Source organism: Elephas maximus, chromosome 4 (genome assembly GCF_024166365.1).
Source record: "Elephas maximus indicus isolate mEleMax1 chromosome 4, mEleMax1 primary haplotype, whole genome shotgun sequence".
NCBI lineage: Eukaryota > Metazoa > Chordata > Mammalia > Proboscidea > Elephantidae > Elephas > Elephas maximus.
In genome coordinates, this window is record NC_064822.1 from 58,386,514 (window position 1) to 58,401,723 (window position 15,210).

The 15,210-nt window shown below is 38.8% G+C and overlaps 1 protein-coding gene across 1 annotated transcript in view; it reads left to right on the forward strand.

The window, feature by feature from the left end:
- KDM5A (lysine demethylase 5A) overlaps positions 1-15,210 on the forward strand; it is a 113,852-nt gene that overhangs the window by 27,669 nt on the left and 70,973 nt on the right. The gene's annotated exons all lie outside the window — the stretch shown is intronic.

Consider the following 15,210-nt stretch of genomic DNA (forward strand, 5'->3'; position numbering starts at 1 on the left):
TGATCTTCATCAGTAAGTGCTTCAAGCCTTCTAGACTTTCAGCAAGCAAGGTCATCTGCATATCGCAGGCTGTTAATGATTCTTTCTCCAGTCCTGATGCCCCATTCTTCATATAGTCCAGCTTCTCAGATTATTTGCTCAGCATACAGACAATAATTATGGTGAAGGGATACAGCGTTGATGTGCACCTTTTCCTCATTTTAAACCACGCAGTGTCCCCTTGTTCTGTCCAAACAACTGCCGCTTGATCTATGTACAGGTTCCTCATGAGCATAATGAAGTGTCCTGGAGTTCGCATTCTTTGCAGTGTTATCCACGGTTTGTTATGACCCACAGAGTCAAATGCCTTTGCATGGTCAAGAAAACACAGGTAAACATCCTTCTGGTATTCTCTGCTTTCAGCCAGGATCCATCTGACATCAGCAATGATATCCCTGGTTCCACGTCCTGTTCTGAATCTGGCCAGAATTTCTAGCAGTTCACCGTCGGTATACTGCTGCAGCTGCTTTTGAATGATCTTCAGCTAAATTTTGCTTGTGTGTGATGTTAATGATATTGTTTGATAATTTCCGCATTCGGTTGTACCCCCTTTCTTGGGAATAGCCATAAATATGAATCTCTTCCAGTTGTTTGGCCAGGTAGCTGTCTTCCAAATTTCTTGGCATAGACGAGTAAGCACTTCCAGCACTTCATCCCTTTTTTGAAACATCTCAATTGATACTCCATCAATTCCTGGAGCCTTGTTTTTTGCCAATGCCTTCCGTGCAGCTTGGACTTCTTCCTTCAGTACTATTGGTTACTGATCATGTGCTACCTCTTGAAATGGTTGAACGTCAACCAGTTCTTTTTGGTATAATGACTGTATTCCTTCCATCTTCTTTTGATGCTTTCTGAGTTGTTTTATACTTTTCCAGTAGAATCCTTCAGTATTGCAACTCGAGGCTTGAATTTTTTCTTCAGTTCTTTCAGCATGAGAAATGCTGAGTGTGTTCTTTCCTTTTGATTTTCTATCTCCGCCTCTTTGCACGTGACATTGGAGAGGAGAAAAAATCTTATTTAGAGAAAAATGCCAACTACTAAATACAAAAGGAACGACAGAATTAGAAAATCATCCAGTTTGCAACCACCAAGTAATAACTAACTCAGAAAAGGATCATCTATAGATATTAAAACCATTATGTGAAAGATAACTGGAAAACATACTATTCATACTGTCTCACAGTTCACTCTGATTATTATTATTTTTTTTAATTGCAGTAGATGAAGATGTAACAAAACATTTGACCTTACAGTAATCTTCGTATGTACAGTTTGGTGACATTAATTAATATTCATCACGTTGTTCAGCCATAACCCTATCCATTCCCAAATGTTCCATCACCCTGATTGATTTTTTTTTTAAATAATTTTTATTGTGCTTTAAGTGAAAGTTTACAAGTCAAGTCAGTCTGTCACATATAAGCTTATATACACCTTACTCCATACTCCCACTTACTCTCCCCCTAATGAGTCAGCCCGCTCCCTCCTTCCAGTCTCTCCTTTCATGATGGTTTTGGCAGTTTCTAACCCACTCTACCCTCCCATCTCCCCTCCAGACAGGAGATGCCAACACAGTCTCAAGTGACCACCTAATACAAGTAGCTCACTCTTCATCAGCATCTCTATCCAACCCATTGTCCAGTCCCTTCCATGTCTGATGAGTTGTCTTCGGGAATGTTTCCTGTCCTGGGCCAACAGAAGGTTTGGGGACCATGACTGCTGGGATTCTTCTAGTCTGTCAGACCATTAAGTCTGGTCTTTTTATGAGAATTTGGGGTCTGCATCCCACTGATCTCCTGCTTCCTCAGGGGTTCTCTGTTGTGCTCCCTGTCAGGGCAGTCATCGGTTGTGGCCAGGCACCATCTAGTTGTTCTGGTCTCAGGATGATGTAAGTCTCTGGTTCATGTGGCCCTTTCTGTCTCTTGGGCTCATAGTTATCGTGTGACCTTGGTGTTCTTCATTCTCCTTTGATCCAGGTGGGTTGAGACCAATTGATGCATCTTAGATGGCCGCTTGTTGGCATTTAAGACCCCAGACGCCACATTTCAAAGTGGGATGCGGAATGTTTTCATAATAGAATTATTTTGCTAATTGACTTAGAAGTCCCCTTAAGCCATAGTCCCCAAACCCCCGCCCTTGCTCCGCTGACCTTCGAAGCATTCAGTTTATCCCGGAAATTTTTTGCTTTTGGTCCAGTCCGGTTGAGCTGACCTTCTGTGTATTAAGTGTTGTCCTTCCCTTCACCTAAAGTAGTTCTTATCTACGAACTAATCAGTAAATGACCCTCTCCCACCCTCCCTCCCTCCCGCCCTCATAACCACAAAAGTATATGTTATCCTCAGTTTATATTATTTCTCAAGATGTTATAATAGTGGTCTTACACAATATTTGTCCTTTTGCATCTGACTAATTTCACTCAGCATAATGCCTTCCAGGTTCCTCCATGTTATGAAATGTTTCACAGATTCGTCACTGTTCTTTATTGATGCGTAGTATTCCATTGTGTGAATATACCATAATTTATTTAACCATTCATCCGTTGATGGACACCTTGGTTGCTTCCAGCTTTTTGCTATTGTAAACAGTGCTGTAGTAAACATGGGTGTGCATATATCTGTTTGTGTAAAGGCTCTTGTTTCTCTAGGGTATATTCCGAGGACTGGGATTTCTGGGTTGAATGGTAGTTCTATTTCTAACTTTTTAAGAAAACGCCAGATAGATTTCCAAAGTGGTTGTACCATTTTACATTCCCACCGGCAGTGTATAAGAGTTCCAGTCTCTCCGCAGCCTCTCCAGGATTTATTATTTTGTGTTTTTTGGATTAATGCCATCTTTGTTGGAGTGAGATGGAATTTCGTCGTAGTTTTAATTTGCATTTCACTAATGGCTAATGACTTACTGATTATTTTTTATCGCAAAGAAAAAGTGCAATGGAGAATCTGGCAGACACTTCCTTAACCATATGCTCAAACCGGTGTTCCCATGTTGATACACGGGCTTCATTCTAGTGTATAAATGTGTTGGGCGTTTGGTACTTCTTTTTGTGTGTGTGTGCTTTAGATGAAGGCATACAGAGCAAATTAGTTTCTCATTAAACATTAATACAAATATTGTTTTCTGACATTGGTTGTCAACCCCATGACGTGTCAACACTCTCCCCATTTCTACCTTGGGTTCCCCATTACCAGCTTTCTTACCTCTCCTGCATTCTTGTCCTTACCCTCGGGCTGGTGTACCCATTTAGTCTCATTTTGTTTTATGGGCCTGTTTTATCTTTGGCTTCCCCATGTGTCTGTCATTTTGTCCTACTGTGGGGGCCTGCATGTTACTGTGATGCTGGAAGCTATACCACTGGTATTCAAATACCAGCAGGGTCACCCATGCCTGACAGGTTTCACTTGAGCTTCCAGACTAACACAGACTAGGAAGAAGGACCCAGCAGTCTACCTCTGAAAAGATTTAGCCAGTGAAAACCTTATGAATAGCAGAGGAACATTGTGTGATACAGTGCCAGAAGATGAACTCCTCAGGTTGGAAGGCATTCAAAATACTGCTGGGGAAGAGCCACCTCCTAAAAGTAGAGTCTACCTTAATGACATGGATGGAGGCAAGCTTTCAGGACCTTAATTTGCTGATGTGGCACGACTCAAAATGAGAAGAAACAGCTACAAACATCCGTTAATAATCAGAACGTGGAATGTACAAAATATGAATCTAGGCAAATTGGAAGCTGTCAAAAATGAAATGGAATGCATAAACGTTGATATCCTAGGCATTAGTGAGCTGAAATGGACTGGTATTGGCCGTTTCGAATGGGACAGGCATATGATCTACTGTGCAGGGAATGACAACTTGAAGGGGAACGGCGTTGCGTTCATTGTCAAAAAGAACATTTCAAGATCTATCCTGAAGTATAGCGCTATCAATATCCATACACCTACAAGGACGACCAGTTAATAATACGACTATTATTTAAATTTACACACTAACCACTAAGGCTGATGATGAAATTCAAGATTTTTACCAATTTCTGCAGTCTGAAATTCATTGAACATGCAATCAGGATGCATTGATAATTACTGGAGATTGGAATGCAAAAGTTGGAAATGAAGAAGGGTCGGTAGTTGAAAAATATGGCCTTGGTGATAGAAATGATGCTGGAGACTGCATGATACAATTTTGCAAGACCAATGACTGCTTCGTTGTAAATACCTTATTTCACCATCATAAATGGCGACTGTACACATGGAGCTTATCAGATAGAATGCACAGGAATCATATTGAATACATCTGTGGGAAGAGATGATGAAAAAGCTCAGTATCATCAGAATAAGGCCAGGGGCGGACTGCAGAACAGACCATCAATTGCTTATGTGCAAGTTCAGGTTGAAACTGAGGAAAATTAGAGCAAATCGAAGAGATCCAAAGTATGACCTTGAGTATATTCCACCTGAATTTAGAGACCATCTCAGGAATAGATTTGACAGGTTCAACACGAATGACTGAAGACCAGATAAGTTGTGGAATGACATCAAGGACATCATACATGAAGAAAGCAAGAGATCATTAAAAAGGCAGGAAAGAAAGAAAAGACCAAAATGGACATCAGAAGAGACTCTGAAACTTGCCTTTGAATGCAGATTAGCTAAAGTGAAAGGAAGAAATTATGAAGTAAAAGAGCAGAACAGAAGATTTCAAAGGGCGGCTCAAGAAGACAAAATAAAGTATTACAATGACACGTGCAAATACCTGGAGATGGAAAACCAAAAGGAAAGATCACACTCCGCATTTATTAAGCTGAAAGAACTGAAGGAAAAATTCAAGCCTCGAATTGCCATATTGAAGGATTCTGTGGGGGAAATTGGAAACCCTAGTGGCATAGTGGTTAAGTGCTACAGCTGCTAACCAAAAGGTCAGCAGTTCGAATCTGCCAGGCGCTCCTTGGAAAATTTATGGGGCAGTTCTACTCTGACCTCTAGGGTTACTATGAGTCGGAATCGACTCGACAGCACTGGGTTTGGTTTTGGTTTTTTATGGGGGAAATTATTAAACAACTCAGGAAACATCAAAAGAAGATGAAAAGAGTACACAGTCACTGTACTAAAAAGAATTGGTTGACGTTCAGTTGTTTCAGGAGGTACCGTATTAGCAGGAACTAATGGTACTGAAGGAAGAAGTCCAAGCTGCGCTGAAGGCATTGGTGGAAAACAGTGCTCCAGGAATTCTTCGAAGACCAATTGAGATGTTTCAACAAATAGATGCCGCACTGGATGTACTCACTCGTTTATGCCAAGAAATTTGGAAGACAGCTACCTGGCCAATGGACTGGAAGAGATCTGTGTTTATGACTATTGCCAAAAAAGGTGAGCCTAGCAAATGTGGAAATTATCAAACAATATCATTAATATCACACACAAGTAGAGTTTTGCTGAGGATCATTCAAAAGTGGCTGCAGCAGTGTATCAACAGGGAACTGCCAGAAATTCAAGCAGGATTCAGAAGAGGACGTGGAACCAGGGATATCACTGCTGATGTCAGATGGATCACTGGCTAAAAGCAGAGAATACCAGAAGGATGTTTACCTGTGTTTTATTGACTGTTCAAAGGTGCTCAACTGTGTGGACCATAACAAATTATGGATAACATTACAACGAATGAGACTTCCGGAACATCTAATTGTGCTCATGAGGAACCTGTGCATAGATCAAGAGGTAGTCGTTCGAACAGAACAAGGGGATACTTTGTGGCTTAAAGTCAGGAAAGATGTGCGTCAAGGTTATATCCTTTCACCATAATTATCCAGTCTGTGTGCTGAGCAGATAATCTGAGAAGCTGGACTGTATGAAGAAGAACAGAGCATCAGGATTGGAGGAAGACTCATTAACAACCTGTGTTAAGCAGATGACACAACCTTGCTTGCTGAAAGTGAACAGGACTTGAAGCACTTACTGATGAAGATCAAAGACCACAGCCTTCAGTATGGGTTACACTTCAACATAAAGAAAACAAAACTCCTCACAACTGGACAAATGAGCAACATCATGATAAATGGGGAAAAGACTGAAGTTGTCAAGAATTTTATTTTACTTGGATCCACAATCTACACCCATGGAAGCAGCAGTCAAGAAATCAAAAGACACATTGCATTGGGCAAATGTGCTGCAAAAGATCTCTTTAAAGTGTTGAAAAGCAAAGATGTCACCTTGAAGACTGAGGTGCGCCTGACCTAAGCCATGGTGTTTTTTTTTTTAATTAATTTTTATTAAGCTTCAAGTGAACATTTACCATTCCAATCAGTCTGTCACATGCAGGTTTACATACATCTTACTCCCTTCTCCCACTTGCTCTCCCCCTATTGAGTCAGCCCTTTCAGTCTCTCGTTTAGCCATGGTGTTTTTAATTGCCTCCCATACATGAGGAAGCTGGACAATGAATAAGGAAGACCAAAGCAGAATGACGCCTTTGAATTTTGGTGTTGGCAAAGAATAGTGAATATATCATGGACTACCAAAAGAGCGAACAAATCTGTCTTGGAAGAAGTACAACCAGAATGCTCCACAGAAGCAAGGATGGCAAGACTACATCTCACATAGTTTGGACATGTTGTTAGGAGGGATCAGTCCCTGGGGAAGGACATCATGCTTGGTAAAGTAGAGGGTCAGCGAACAAGAGGAAGACCCTCAACGAGATGGATAGACACATTGGCTGCAACAGTGGGCTTAAGCATAACAGCGATTGTGAGGATGGCACAGGACCAGGCAGCATTTCCTTCTGTGCTACATAGCGTCGCCATGAGTCGGAACCGACTCTGTGGCACTTAATGACAACAACTGTCTTTGGCTTAAGGGTGAACTTCAGGAGCGACTTCAGTCCTGAGTTAAAAAGGGTGTCCAGGGCCCATACTCTCGGGGATTTCTCCAGTCTCTGTCATGCCAGTAAGTCTGGTCTTTTTTTGTGAGTTAGAATTTCGTTCTGCATTTTTCTCCTGCTCTGTCCATAACCCTCTATTGTGATCCCTGTCAGAGCAGTTGATGAGTGTTTGGTATTTCTCGATATACACAAAATAGTTTTTTTTGACAGGTAGAGCCAGAGTTACAGTTTTATTATGTGCATAATTCTTTATTACTAAAATGTCCATTCTCTTGATGACCATTTTGTTGAACAGCTGACATTAATTGTACTTTCCTGCCCAAAAGTACATTAGAGTTAGTAGAATCTAAATTGCTTTCTCTTTGAGGAAGCTACTCCCTCGATTTTAAATTACACGTCTTTGATTAGACATCATATCTTTAGACCGCTACAAAATTATTGAGAAGATTACTATTTTGCCATGTATATTATTTTTAGCTGCAGTGGAGCCATTTCCGACTTATGGAGACTCTATGTATAACAGAATGAAACATTGCCCAATCCTGTGCCACCTTCATGATTGTAGTAGGTATGCTTGAGTTCGTTGTTGGGGCCATTGTGTCAGTCCATCTCATGGAGGGTTTCATTTGTTTTCTGTGATTGTCTGCTTTACTAAACATGATGTCTTTTTCTAGCAATTGTTCTTTCCTGATGACATGTGCATTGTCTTGCTGTCCTTGCTTCTAAGGAGCATTCTGGTCGTGTTTGTTCTAAGAGCGATTTGTTTGTTTTTCTGACAGTCCATAGTGTATTCAGTATTTTTCTCCAGCACCATAATTTAAATGTATCAATAATTCTTTTGTCTTCCTTTTTTCATTGTCTCCCCTTCACATGCATATGAGGTGATTCACCATTGTATACTGTCATTCAGATATTTAAAACTGTTGTATGGAATTAGGTGAAGTAAGTAACATCAAAAATTTTTTTTAAAGATTCATATGACAGTAAATTCTAGAACTCCATTGGTTCTTAAAGATCTTATTCTTTTTTATAGCTGCAGAGCACTTTGTTGTGTGGCTGTATTATGGGTTATTCACCTGGTCTCCTATGGATGGGTATGCAGGTTGTTTCCAGTATTTTGCTGTTAAAATCATCTCAAGGCGAATAACTTTCCTTTTTTTAATTGTTGGAAATGATATCTGTGGGGTAAAGTCCTAGAAGTAGATATCCTGGGCCAAAGAATGAATGCCCAGATAATTTTGCTAGATACAGCCTAGTTCCATTCTGTAGAAGTTACACTATTTTGCACTCCCACCAGCAATGTATGAAAGGTCATGTTTACTCGGCCTTACCGAAAAGAATGTGTTTTTAAGCTTTTGAATTTTTGTTGAGAGGTGAGAAGTGGTGTTTCATTGCAGTTTTACTTGCATTTTCTGTTATAAATAAAGTTGAGCATCTTTCATATGTTTAAAGGCCACTTTTGTATCTTTTTTTGGTCACCTTTTCTTTTTGCCTTTGAAGAATTTTTTTATTATGAAAGTATTTAAACATACCCCAAAGTAGAGAAAATAGTATATCATCTCCAAGGTTTAACTGTTATCAAATTTGACCTCACTTTCTTCATCTACGCCTCTTTTCCCCTCTGAAATATTTTAAAACAGATCTTGTACATTGTTTCATTTCACCCAGAATATTTCAGTATTTATCTCTAAAAGTATTTATCACTAAGATCTGTTCATGTCATTTTGCCAGCTTTTCTATTGGGTATGTGATCTTTCTTTTTTCCCAGTTTGCCATTTGATTTGCTTATAGAGTTTTTTGGTTTTATTTTTGCCATGTAAAGTTCTTTTTTTCAACTATTAGTATTTTATTGCATCTGTATTTTGAGTTATAGTGAAGATGCCTCACTCCATATTTAGATTGTAAAGGAATTCACCCGTATTCTAATTTGTACGTTTTCATGTTTTCTTTATATCTTTTGTTTGCTTGGACTTAGGGATTCAACTATGTCTTGGTCTAAGTGTCTATTCAATTGGTCCAACATCTTTTTTTTTTTTTCAATTCTTTTTTTAGTTTGAGTTGCCCTCTTAATTGTATACTAAATTTCTGTAAGTACTTAGGTCTATTTCTAGCCTTTCTGTTCTGTTTCCCCAGTCTGTCTCTCTGCTCATTCTGTAATACCATACTATTTTACATTTTAATTATAGAGACTTTGTAATATGTTTTAAAAACTGGTAGGGCTGGTCTCACTCCAGTCCTTTATCTTTTTTCATATAAGGTTCTCTTAACTATTCTTCCATGATTATTTTTCTATGTGACCTTTAGAATCAATTTGCCTAGCTCCAGAAATAATTTTTTTTTTGTTGAGATTGCATTGAATTTATAATTTGGGGGTAATAAACATTTTTATGATAGAATTGCCATAAAATGGAGAGATGTCTTTCCATTTGTTCAAGTCTACTTTTGTGTTTTTCAGAGTTTTCTTCATGTAGGCCTTACACATTTCATTTTACATTTTTACTTAAGTTTTTATTGTTTTGGTTATTATACTTGGGTTTTTCTCTTCACTTAAGTTTTCAAGTTGGTTACTCTTTGCATATATATAAAGGCTATTGATTTTTTAAAAGATCAGTTAATGAAATAATTTTAGGATCACAAGAAGTTATAAAAACAGTACAGCAGGTTCTCTTGTACCCTTCATATACGCTTCCCCAATAACATAACTATAATACAGTATCAAAATCAGAAAATTGACATTGATACAATACTTTCAACTAGATTACAGACCGAAAGCTATTTTTTTTTAATTGTGCTTTAAGCCAAAGTTTACAATTTAAGTCAGTTTCTCATACAAAAACTTACACACACATTGTTATGTGACCCTAGTTGCTCTCCCTATAATGTGACAGCATACTCCTTCTCTCCACCTTGTGTTTCCCTTGTCCATTCATCTAGGTCCTGTCCCCCCTGCCTTCTCATCTCACCTCCAGACAGGAGCTGCCCACTTAGTCTCATGTGTCTACTTGAGCTAAGAAGCACACTACTCACCAGTATCATTTTATGTCTTATAGTCCAGTCTAATCTTTGTCTGAAGAGTTGGCTTCAGGACTGGTTTTAGTTTTTGGACTAACAGAAAATCTGGGGGTCATGTCTCCTAGGGTCCCTCTAGTCTCAGACCATTAAATCCAGTCTTTTTACTAGAATTTGAGTTCCTCAGCCCACTTTTCTCCTGCTCCATCAGGGACTCTCTGTAGTCTTTCCTGTTAGGGCAGTCATTGGTGATAGTCGGGCACCATCTAGTTCTTCTTGTCTCAGGCTAATGGAGTGTTTGGTTTATGTGGTCCATTCTGCCTCTTAAACTCATATTTTCCTTGTGTCTTGGTGTTCTTCATTCAGATTTGCTCCAGGTGGGTTGGGACCAATTGATGCATTTTAGATGGCCACTTGCTAGCTTTTAAGACCCTAGATGGTACTCATCAAAGTGGGATGCAGAATGTTTTCTTAATAAACTTTGTTATGCCAGTTGACTGAGATGTCCCCTGAAACCATGGTCCCCAGACCTCCGCCCCTGCTACTCTGTCCCTCGAAGTGTTTGGTTGTATTCAGAAAATGTCTTAGCTTTTGGTTTAGTCCAGCTGTGCTGACTTCCCCTGTGTTGTCCTTCCCTTCACCTAAAGTAATTTTTTTTCTTATTGTACTTTAGATGAAGATTTACAGAACAAACTAGTTTCTTATCAGACAGTACACACAGTGTTGTATGACATTAAGTAACAACCCCATGACATGTCAACACTCTCCTTTCTCAATTCTGGGTTCTCTATTACCAGCTTTTGTTTTCCCTCCTGCCTTCCAGTTCCTGCCCCAGGGCTGGTGTGCCCCTTTAGTCTCATTTTATTCCATGGGCCTGTTCAATCTTTGGCTGAAGGGTGAACACCAGCAGTGACCTCGTTACTGAGCTCAAAGGGTGTTGGGGGTCATATTCTTAGGGTTTCTCCAGTCTCTGTCAGGCCAGCAAGCCTGGTCTTGCTTTTTGAGTTAGAATTTTCTTCTGTATTTTTCTCCAGCTCTGTCCGGGACCCTCTATTGTGATCCCTGTGAGAGCAGTCAGTGGTAGCCAGGCACCATCTTATTGTACTGGACTCAAGTCTGGTGGAGGCCACGGTAGACGTAGTCTGTTAGTCGTTTGGACTGATCTTTAGTCTTGTTCATTCTCCTTTGCTCCCAAAGGGGTGAGACCGGTGGAGTATTTCAGATGGCCACTCACAGGCTTTTGAGACCCCAGACTTTATTCACCAAAGTAGAAAGTAGAGCATTTTCTTAATAAACTATGTTACGCCAATTGAGCTACATAGTCCCCAGGAGCATGGTCCCCACAGTCCTCATCCCAGCAGTTTGGTCCCTCAGGGAGTTTGAATGCATCTATGGCACTACCATGACCTTGCCTTGTACAGGTTGTGCTGGTTTCCCCAGTATTGTGTACTGTATTACCTTTCACCAGAGTTTCCACTCATCTATTGTCTATTAAGTGTTTTCCTATCCTCACCCCTCCCCTCCCTCGTAATCATCAAAGATTGTTTCTATTTGTATGTAAACCTTTTCATGAGTATTTACAGTAGTGGTTTCATACAGTGTTTGTCCTGTCGTGATTGACTTATTTCACTCAGCATAATGCCCTCCAGATTCATCCATGTTATGCGATACTTCATAGATTCATCGTTCTTTATCATTGTGTAATACTCCATTTGTATATGTACCACAGTTTGTTTATCCATTCATCTGTTGATGGACATCTGGGTTGTTTCCTCCTCCTTGTTATTGTGAACAGTGCTGCAGTGAACATGGGTGTGCATATGTCTGTCCGTGTGAAGACTCGTATTTCTCTAGGATGTATTCCTAGGAGTGGGATTGCTGGATCATATGGTATTTCTATTTCTAGTTTTCTAAGGAAGCGCCATATTGTTCTCCAAAATGGTTGTATCATTTTGCATTCCCACCAGCCTCGTATAAGAGTTCTGATCTCCCCTGCAGACGCTCCAACGTTTGTTATTTCCTGTTTTATTGATTTGTGCCAGTAATGCCGGGGTGTGATGGTACCTCATTGTGGTTTTGATTTGCATTTCTCTAACGGCTGGAGATTGTGAGCATTTCCTCATGCGTCTGTTGGCTGCTTGAATATCTTCTTTGGTGAAGGTGTCTGTTCATTTCCTTTGCTCATTTTTTAATTGGATTATTTGTCTTTTTGTTATAGAGGTGTTAGATTTTCTTATAGACTTTACAGGTTAGACCTTTGTCTGATTTGTAATAGCCAAAAAATTTTCCCTAGTCTGTAGGTTCTCTTTTTATTCTTTTGGTGAAGTCTTTTGATGAGCTTAAGTGTTTAATTTTTAGAAGATCCCAGTAATCTAGCTTATCCTCTGGAGCTTGTGTGTTATTGGTTGTGGTTTGTATCCTGTTAATGTCATGTATTAGGGCCTCTAGCATTGATCCTATTTTTTCTTCTATGATCTTCGTGGTTTTTGACTTCATGTTTAGGTCTTTGAACCATTTTGAGTTAGTTTTTGTATAGGTGTGAGGTATGAGTCCTGTTTCATTTTTTTGCAGATGGACAACTAATTTTTGTATGTTTATCTTGTATCCTGATACTTTGCTGAACTCTTCTCTATTAGTTCCAGTAGTATTCTTTTGAGGTCTTCAGGGTTTTCTGTGTATAAGATCATACCATCTGCAGATAGAGATACTTTTACTTCTTCCTTACCAGTTCGGATGCCCATTATTTCTTTTTCTAGCCTAATTGCTCTGGCTAGGACCTCCAGCTCGATATTGAATAAGGGTGGTGATAAACGGCATCCTTGTCTGGTTCCTGATCTCAAGGGGAATGCTTTGAAACTCTCTCCATTTAGGATAATGTTGGCTCTTGGCTTTATATAAATGCCCTTTATTATGTTGAGGAATTTCTCTTCTATTCCTATTTTGCTGAGAGTTTTTTTTTTTTATCATGAATGGGTGTTGAACTTTGTCAGATGTCTTTTCTGCATAAGTTGATAACATCATGTGGCTCAATAGATTACACTGATTGTTTTTCTAATATTGAAGTATCCTTGCATACCTCGTATGAATCCGACTTGGTCATGGTGAATTATTTTTTTGATATGTTATTGAATTCTCTTGGCTAGAATTTTGTTGAGGATTTTTGCGTCTAAGTTCATGAGGGATATTGGTCTGTAATTTTCTTTTTTTGTGGTGTCTTTACCTGGTTTTGGTATCAGGGTTACACTGGCTGCGTAGAATGAGTTTGGGAGTATTCCATCCTTTTCTATGCTCCAGAATACCTTTAGTAGTGGTGATGTTAACTCTCCTCTGAAAGTTTGGTAGAATTGTCCAGTGAAGATGTCAGGGCCAGGGCTTTTTGTTGTTGTTGTTGAGAGTTTTTAAATTACTTTTTCAATCTCTTCTTTTATTTAGGTTTATATAGTTGTTCTACCTCTGTTTGTGTTAGTTTAGGTAGGTAGTATGTTTCTAGAAATTTGTCCATTTCCTCTAGGTTGTCAGATTTGTTGGAGTACAATTTTTACAGTATTCTGTTATGATTCTTTTAATTTCAGTTGGGTCTGTTGTAATATCACCCCTCTCATTTCTTATTTGGGTTATTTGCTTCCTCTCTTGTTTTTCATTTGTGACTTTGGCCAGTGGTTTATCAATTTTGTTGATGTTTTCAAAGAGCCAGCTTTTGGTCTTGTTAACTCTTTCAGTTTTTCTATAGTGTATTTCATTTCATTCTGCTCTAATTTTTATTATTTGCTTTCTTCTGGTACCTGAAGGCTTCTTTTGCTGCTGTCTTTATTTTTATTCAAGTTGTAGGGCTAATACTTTGATTTTGGCCCTTTCTTCTTTTTGGATGTGTTCATTTATTGCTATAAATTGACCTCTCAGCACTGCTTCTGCTGTGTCCCAAAGGTTCTGGTAGGATGTGTTTTCATTCTCATTTGATTCTATGAATTTGTTTATTCCATCCTTAATTTCTTCTATAACCCAGTAGTTTTTGAGCAAGGTGTTGTTCAGTTTCCAAGGGTTTGATTTTTTTCCTTGCTTTTGCTGTTATTGATTTCTGCTTTTATGGCTTTATGGTCAGAAATGATAATTTGTAATATTTTCATGCTTTGGATTCTATTAAGGCTTGCTTTATGGCCTAATATGTGGTCTGTTCTGGAGAATGTTCCATGTACATTGGAAAAGAAAGTATACTTGGCTGCTGTTGGGTGGAGTGTTACATATATGTCTATGAGGTCAAGTTGGTTGATTGTGGCATTTAGATCTTCGGTGTCTTTATTGAACTTCTTTTTGGATGTTCTGTCCTTCACTGAAAGTGGTGTGTTGAAGTCTCCTATTACTATTGTGGAGCTGTCTATCTCTCTTTTCAGTGCTGTTTGAGTCTGTTTTAGGTATTTTGGAGCCCTGTCATTGGGTTCATAAATACTGATTATGGTTATGTCCCCTGGTGTATTGCCCTTTCAATCATTATATTAATGTCCTCCCTTATCCTTTGTGGTGGAGTTTACTTTAAAATCTATTTTGTCAGAAATTGACATTGCCACTGCTGTTTTTTCATTGTCATTTGCTTGATATATTTTTTTACCATCCTTTGAGTTTTAGTTTGTTTGTGTCTTTAAGGTGTGTTTCTTGTAGGCAGCATATAGACGGATTGTGTTTTTTAATCCTTTGTGCCACTGCCTGTCTCTTCTTGGTGCATTTAGTCCATTTACATTCAGCGAAATTGTTGATAAGTATGAGTTCAGTGCTGTCATTTTGATGTCTTTTTTTTGTGCTGTTGACAGTTCCTTTGTTCCACTTAATTTTCTGTGCTGAGTCTTTTTTAAAATGTATTTTCTTTTCCTCTTTTTCATTGTTGTTGATTTTGTATTTGCCGAGTCTTTGTTTTTCTTGTATTTTATTTTGATGTGATGGTGGAAGATACTGATTTTTATATGTCAGTTTTTTATCCTAGCTATGTTACAGAATTCTCTTTTGTTGAAAGAGCAAAAGTTTTATCATTGATACTCTCTAGCTTTCCAGATATAGTCAGATCATCTGCAGATAGAAATACTTTGACTTCTTTTCTCGTTTTTCGTGTTTTCTTGTCATAATTGCATTGGCTAATACTGCCATCAATTTTAAATAGAAGTGGAGAAGTAAGCCTCCTTGTCTTATTTCACATCTTACTAGGAATGTGTTTAATGTTTCTCCATTAATAAGATGTTAGCTTTAGGATTCAGGCCTAGATTTATTTTATCATATTGAGCAAGAATCCAGTTCCTGTTTTTTCAT